We start from the raw sequence: 8,055 nt of genomic DNA on the forward strand, positions 1-8,055 counted from the left end.
TATTGGGATCACATTAAATCTATATATCAAATTTGGGGGAGAATTAACATTTTAGTAATATTGAGTTTTCTAGTCTATGTCAAGGTCTATCCATTTACTTAGAACTCACTTTAGTTTCTCTCAAAATGTTTTGTCATTTTCAGTGTAAAGATCTTATGCATAGTTTGTTAAATTTAACCATAAGCATTTCATCTGTTGATGTTATAGCTGACCCTTGAACAACACAAGGCTTAGGGGTGCTGACCCTCAACAGTCAAAAATCCCCAGTGTAGGGGCGCCTGGGTAGCTTAGTTGGTTGGGCAACAGACTTTGGTCCAGGTCGTGATCTCAGTTTGTGAGTTGGAGCCCCATGTCGGGCTCTGCGCTGACAGCTCAGAGCCTGGAGCCTGCTTCAGATTCTGTGTCTCCACCTCTCGCTACCCCTCCCATGCTCGTGCTCTGTCTCGCTCTGTCTCTCAATAATAAATAAAATGTTAAAAAAAATTTTTTTGAAAAGAAAAAAAAATCCCAGTGTAACTTTTGACTCCCCCAAAACCTAACTACTAATAGCATACTGTTGATGGGAAGCCTTATCAGTAACATAAACAGTTGATTAACAAAATTTTATGTTATGTACTATAATAATTATATGTATTAGATACTATATTTTTACAATAAAGCAAGCTAGAGGAAAGAAATGTTATTAAGAAAATCATAAGAGAAAATGCAATTAAAGTACAGTACTATAAAAATTTTTTTAATAAAGTACTGTAAAAAATCCACTTATAAGCAGACCTGTGCTGTTCAAACCCATATTATCAAGGGTCAATTGTATTGTAAATTCATTTTCCTATTGTTCATTACTGGTATACATAAATACAATGTATTTTTATATATTGACGTTATACCCTTCAACCTTGCTAAATTCATTAATAGATCTAGCAGGTTTTTTGTGTGTAGATTTCTTAGGCTCTGATATGTACACAATCATATTATCTTCAAAAAATGTTTTACTTCTTTCTTTTAAATATTATTTATTGCACTGAATAGAAGTGATGAAAGTAGACATTCTTGCCTTATTCCTGATCCTAGAGAGAAAACATTCAATTGCTTGATATAAAGTATTATATTGGCTGTGAGTTTTTTACTATGCATGCCCTTTTTCAGGTTGAAAAACTTTTTTTTTTAATTCTAGTTTCCTGGGAGTATCATAAATGGGTGTTAAATTTTCTTTTTAAGAATTTATTTTATTTAAACTTTTTATTTATTTAATTCATTTAAATTTTTAAAAAAACATTTATTTATTTTTGACAGAGAGAGAGAGACAGACAGACAGAGAATGAGCAGGGGAGGTTGCAGAGAGAGAGGGTGACACAGAATCTGAAGCAGGCTCCAGGCTCTGAGCTGTCAGCATAGAGCCTGACATGGGGCTCGAACTCACGAACTGTGAGATCATGACCTGGGCCAAAACCAAGAGCTGGGCGCTCAACTGAGTCAGTTGACCAGGAAAGAGGAGGAGCCAGGATAGAGCATTGAGGAGCACTGGCAGATGAAGTAGCAATAAGCTAGGAGAAGGAGTGTCACAGAAGCCAGGAGAAAAGGGTTTTCAAAAGACAGCTAATGGTCAATTGTACTGACTGCCACTGAGAAATCAATAAGATGACACGGAATGGTCCAATGGATTTTGGTAATTTTGGCAGAATCATGGCGATCATGGAGAGAAATTGACAGGAAATAGTAATTGAGGAGAGAACACATGCAGATAAGTCTTGCAAAATATTTTCCAAGGGGATGAGGAAAACGGGGTAGTGGAATGAGAGACATGAAGAGTCAAGGGAGGGTCTTATTAATGTGAGAGATGGTGTTTACATGGTGATGGAAATGATCCAGGAGAGGGGGGGGGATTGCTGAGGTAGGACAGAAGAGGAGTAGGTGAGGGAGGGGCATCTTGGAGAAAGGGAGAAGGGAGAGAGAATGGGACGCAGAGTGGAAGGGTTAGCCCTCAGGGAGAGCAAGGATGGCTTTCCTCTTCCACCAGCAAGATGGAGGCAGACACAGACACAGCAGCTAATGGGCTGTGAGAGAATGAAAGTTCTGTTCTGACACTTTTATCTTGTCATGGATGTATGAGGCAAGGTCATCAGCCGAAAGAAGGCTATGAAGACGAGATGTGAGAGTTATTAGTTTTAATTTTTATTTTGACATAATTTTAGATTTACAGAAGAGTTGAAAATACAGTACAGAGTTCCCATATGTCCTTTACCCCGTTTCCCCTAGTGTTAACATCTTACATGCCCAGAAGGACTTAACATTGGTATGATATTACTACCAATGCTGCAGACTTTATTCAGAATTTCCCAGTTTTTCCACGAATGATCTTTTACTGTTCCAGTTTCTGATCTAAAATCCCATGTTGCATTTAATTATCCTCTCTCCTTGGTCTCCTTCAGTCTGTGACCATTTCTCAGTCTTTCCCTTTTTCTAATGACTTTGATGCTTTTTAAAAGTACTACTGGTATAGTACTCTTTGGTATAGTACAGTTTTGTGGAATGTCTCTCAGCTGGGGTTTGTCGGATATTTTCTCATGTGAAGACAGAGGTCATTCATGGGTTTGGGGAAGAATACTACAGAGGTGTTAGGCCCCCCCTCATGAAATCATATCCAGGGTACATGATATCAAACTGATTTGTTATTTGCATGCTTTATTACTTGATCACTTGAATCACCATGTAAGGTAGTGCCTGCCAGGTTTCCCCACTGTAAGTGGCTATGTTTCCCTTTTCCACTCCATTCATTTGAAACCAGTCACTATGTGTGGCCCACACTCAAGGGGAGGCAAATGAAGCATCACCTCCCACATGGAGGAATACAATTTGTGGACCTATGTTAAAACCATCAGAATCATTTTTTAAAAACCCATCAGTGGGGCACCTGAGTAGCTCAGTCTGTTAAGCATCCGACTCTTGACGTCGGCTCAGGTCATGATCTCACAGTTCGTGAGTTCAAGTCCCGCACTGGGCTCCGCACTAATAGCGTGGAACGTGCTTGGAATTCTCTCTCTCTCTGTCCCTCCTCTGCTTACGTTCTCTCTCTCTCTCTCTCTCAAAATAAATAAACTCTTTAAAAACTTGAAAAAAACATGAGAGTCATGATAAACATTCTGGGGGAGATGCTTTGCAACTATTAAAGATTTGCAGTATGGGAGGCTTTTAATTTTTTTTTAATGTGTATTTATTTTTGAGAGAGAGTGTGAGGCGGGGAGGGGCAGAGAGAGAGAGGGAGTCCACAGAATCCAAAGCAGGCTCGAGGCTCTGAGCTGTCAGCACAGAGCCTGATGTAGGGCTTTAACTCATGAACCATGAGATTATAACCTGAGTCAAAGTCAGACACTTCATCAACTGAGCCACCCGAGCGCCCCTGCAGTGTGGAAGATTTTGAGGAAAAAAAGGAAAAAGTGAGAACGTCATTTTACTTTTTTATTAAAAAAAATTTTTTTTGAGCAAAATCTCTGACAACTCTATCTATCTATCTATCTATCTATCTATCTATCTATCTATCTATTTTTACTGATCTCTACACCCAATGTGGGGCTCAAACCCACAACTTCAAGGTTAAGAGTCACAAGTTCTTCCAACTGAGCCAGACACCCCTGAAAACATCATTGTAGCATGGGACAGTGAACTTTCCTGGAAAACTTGATAGTATTTGCCAGGCAGTGCAGAGTGTTCCTTTGAGGTTTCAGGTCACAATTCAAAGTGAAATCAATCAGCTACATGGTGTGATTTCCTCTAGCAATAACTGGCTGCCTGGGTGCAAGCTCTGAGAGCCAGGGAGTAGGGGGTCAACAGAATGGGATATTCCAAGCCAACAAGACAGATAAAAGAAGGATGAGGTTAGTGTGGAAGGTGTTTGCAAAAGTGGAGTGGCAGTGCTGGGCCATGGCACCTAAGCAGGGTTGGGAAGTAACGATGCAGGTCAGACAAGGGTGAAGAACTGTGACAATGAAGCTCGGAAGTGAGGAGCCTAAAGGGTAAGGGGTGACCACAGGGGATTTGAAGCAGCTGGACATTCAGAAGGATTAAAGAAATAGTTTGGAAAAGACAAGCAGAACACCTCGCACACCCCCTGGCCCTGAGGTGCCTGAGAGTGAGGGAAAAAGTAAAAGCATCTTCCACCTGGGAGGGAAGCCAGTTTCACTCACCGCCTAGAGGTGGAGGGGTGGTCAAAGAAGAGGAGGCTATCAGGATGTTTGATGGTGACAGAGCAGGAGTCGAGAAGGGTGCAGTGGGAGAGTTTGGGGAGGGCAGAGAGGGACTGGATTAGATTAGGTGATAAACTCAAGGGTACTGGGATGAATGGCCCATGTGATGTTGGGTAACCTAGAAGGTGTTCTTCTGGCAGTGACTGAGGCAAATGGGGTATAAGACGGTCTGACTAGCATGACAGGCTCTTGCAGGGAGATGGGAAATCAGCCTGAGCTGTGCAGATTTTGAATATTAATATGAAGGTCAAGGAACTTCCGGATGACTGCCCTGCCCTGCAGAGTATAGTGGTGGGTGGTGGCAATCTTTGTAGGGAGGGGTGGAAGTGCTCTCTCTGGCAGGATATGAAGTGGGAGCTCTGGGGTGACCAATCTTAGCTTAATAACCACCTGGATGATTGAGTCACAGTCATTAATAAGTATTGGGCATTTACTTTGTGTATGAGTTAACCATTCAATACTGAGAAAGAATACAGTGTTCTTAGAGCCAGCTGAGAAAGGAACTAGTTGGTTCCAGAAATTGTATTGTGGCCTAGACAGAAGGAACTAGAGTGTGGCAAACAGAGATGGACCTTAACCCTCGCCTTATCGGGATCAGAGAGGGGTGGGGTCTTTATGATGCGTCATTTACAGTGTATCCAAAGCCCTGATGAAACCTGAGAGCTTATTTTAGACAGTGTTCAAGTTTAATGACATCTCTGAAGCAACCAAGTATACATACACGATTCGGAGGAAGTTGTCTCTCCTGGTAACTGGCCAGGGTCAAACAGGACTGTCGCCTGGGTTCTCATATTGCTGGCTGAGAATAAACACATTGGCAGCTCGCAAGGCATGAGAAAGGAACAACAAAGGGAAAGTACACACTTACATGGCTCTCCTTTCTGGAATTATCTGTATGTTCTGATAGGGACTCCGGAGATGTCCCTAGAAACTCAAGGTGTGTGATAAGAATGAACTAAATATCATGAACTTAATTTCACCGGCACTCCTACTCAGGATGAGTGAGTTATCAATGACATGAGCTGTCATGGCCCAGCTGAACCACATGCAATGTACATCACTGTGTATACAATACTGACTCAGAATGTACCCAGTTTGATAATGTCCCTGAGAGTTCTAGGCTGTCCACTGTCCTAGTGCTAAGGATCATCAGTTCTTAGCATTAGGGTGCTAGAGTGCATTACAGGGAGAATTATGGCTATGAATTGGTAGAAGGAAGTGAAAGAAGGAAATAAAGGAATGTGGACAGAGGAGGGAGGAAAGAGGATATGTCACATCTTTGTTGGTTCCCTGTTTGTAAAAAAAGAAGGGAAATCCAGAAGCCTGTAGAGAAGTCTGTGAACCAATAAAGTAATGACCACACTTCCATTTCCATGCAGGATTTATTAGATCAAAAAGATAGCAAAAAGTATAGATATAGATATAGATATGTAGATATATAGCCCAGAAAAAATAGCATGTGGGTCTAAATGCTACAAATAGTTCATAGAATATCTCACACTGGTGAAGGGTTAGTAAGCCATTTTGACATGGAGGGAAATCACACTTTGCTTCTATCCTTGGGTGCAAAACGCTTGGGTGGGAGAAAGCAGTGGGTCCATTGAATGGCAATCACTAACCAGTGGAATTATGGAGTATATGGAGTATAGATAAGAACACAGGCATAGTTTGGCTTGTATATCACCCAAGCTGGCTCACTCCTGTAGAAATCACCTGCTGGAAAGCACAGGTAAATTTGTTTCATGCATGTTGGGCATACAATGGGGGTAAAAATGTGAAAGCTGGCCTATCAGTAAGCCTTAAGGGGATCCAAAATTACCTAAGGAGAATCAGATTTCAGAACCAACTGGCAAGGAGGGGAGATAAAATGATTCAGTTTTAATCAACCATCAAACTAGGAGGCTCCATACTAGTTCTGTGGAGATTCAGGTTCAACAAGACAGGGGTCTTAGGTTTCTCGGTCCTCATGCCTTCCCTTGAGGAATTTCTAACTTCAGGGGTGAGACAGATACCCACCACAGAGAACTCAGTACACAGAATTAATAGAAACAGGATTGGTCTGGCTACTGTCCAGTTCTACACTATTTTAAGTGTTAATGAAACAGATTGCTTTCTTTTTTGCAGCTTATTTTTTAGATTCTTCTTACCCTTGAGGGCTTTCAGAGCCTTATTTGGATACTTGTTAGAAATCTTCCTCACCACGGTGCCTGGGTGGCTCAATCGGTTAAGTGTCTGACTCTTGATTTCAGCCCAGGTCACGGTCGCATGGTTCGTGGGTTCGAGCCCTGTGTTGGGCTCTCTACACTGACAACGTGGAGTCTGCTTGGGATTCTCTGTCTCCCCTGCCCTTCTCTCTACTCTTCTCCAGCTTGCTTGTGCTCACTGTCTCTCAAAACAAATGAATAAAAACTTAAAAAAAAGAAAAAAAAAAGAAAAGAAACCTTCCTTACCAGTTAGTTAATTCAGCTCACCATCTGCAAAGAAAGAGAAGGAGCAACGAACATTTGGTTAGCCGCTCACAATGTGCTTTCTTCACATTATCTTATTTACTCTTCACAGGACTGTATCACTTATTTCTCTTTTACAAATGAGAGAGCCGGCTAAGCACAGTTCAGTAACGCCCAAGCTCCAGTGAATGGTTGGTGAATAGTGAAGATTGACCCCTACCTCTGTGCCACTCTTTCCCCAGCCCACACAGTTTCTATGCTACCAACCCTAAGAGTTACGTCTTACCAGTCATAAACCTAGAGAAATATTTGTGTATCAGATAAGCTCTCGTACTTAATAATGTGATCGATTCCCAAAGAAGCTTGTAGTTAGGGGCTCACCTTTACAGGGGCCTTCATTCTTTGAAATGGGATATCATACTTTGTAGCCAAAGGGCTATAAAATATTTGTACTTTGCTTACTTCTTGTAAAAACGCCCAGAAGAATGAAAGTAATAAAGCAGCCAAGCCCTTGTAACCATAGGAACCTGTCCCATCTGCTTCCTACTGGGGGTTGGTAGAAGAGAGAGGACCTGCCTGGTATCTGTGACCCCCCACTCACTTTGGGATGCTGCTGACTTCTGACTCCTAGCAAACAATTCATAGGGAAAAAAAATCCTGGATTTATGTATGTGGAAGCCCTGAAGCATAGGTATGTTGTGCATGGGTGTAGGTTATGTTTATGTACAGATTGCTCAGAATCCAGAAACTATATTGGTTCTGGGTCAAGAGCCATACCACATTGACCCATCCTCCCATCATTCTGGAGGGCAGTTCCAGATGGGAACTTAAGCTAATAAAACCCTCTGGTTCCCCCAGACATTCCTTCACCTCTGTTCCCTGGCTTTGGTTCTCATTGTGATTTGAAAGAGAGCAGCAGTTACTTCTGAAAGGTGGTGCAGCCTAGTGCCTCATCACCACTCAGACGGTGCTCTTGGTGTAATCTTGGATCAGTCACTTGTCTGCCTTGATCAGATGGGAGTTCACTCTAAAACTTGGTTCCTATCTAGCAGCGTGGCTTAGTTTGTGAGGGCTCTATACTACAGATCAATTCTGGTTGTGTGGAGATGCACTGTAGCCCAGTTGGATATTCCTTGCCCCACCCCACAGAGACCTAACTCACACCCCAAAATGGGACCTTAAGTTCTCTGGCCCTTTCCCTGGACTCAATCCTAGGCCCAAGCTCTCTGCTAGGAAACTACTAAAGACCAGGTGCTAGTGATGGCAACCTCCCAGGTTAGATATTTACATTTTTAAAAACGCTTTTTTAAATGTTTATTTATGGGGCGTCTGGGTGGCTCAGTCGGTTGAGCGTCTGACTTCAGCTC

The sequence above is a fragment of the Herpailurus yagouaroundi genome, unplaced genomic scaffold (assembly GCF_014898765.1).
Source record: "Herpailurus yagouaroundi ecotype Mexico unplaced genomic scaffold, PumYag 210, whole genome shotgun sequence".
NCBI lineage: Eukaryota > Metazoa > Chordata > Mammalia > Carnivora > Felidae > Herpailurus > Herpailurus yagouaroundi.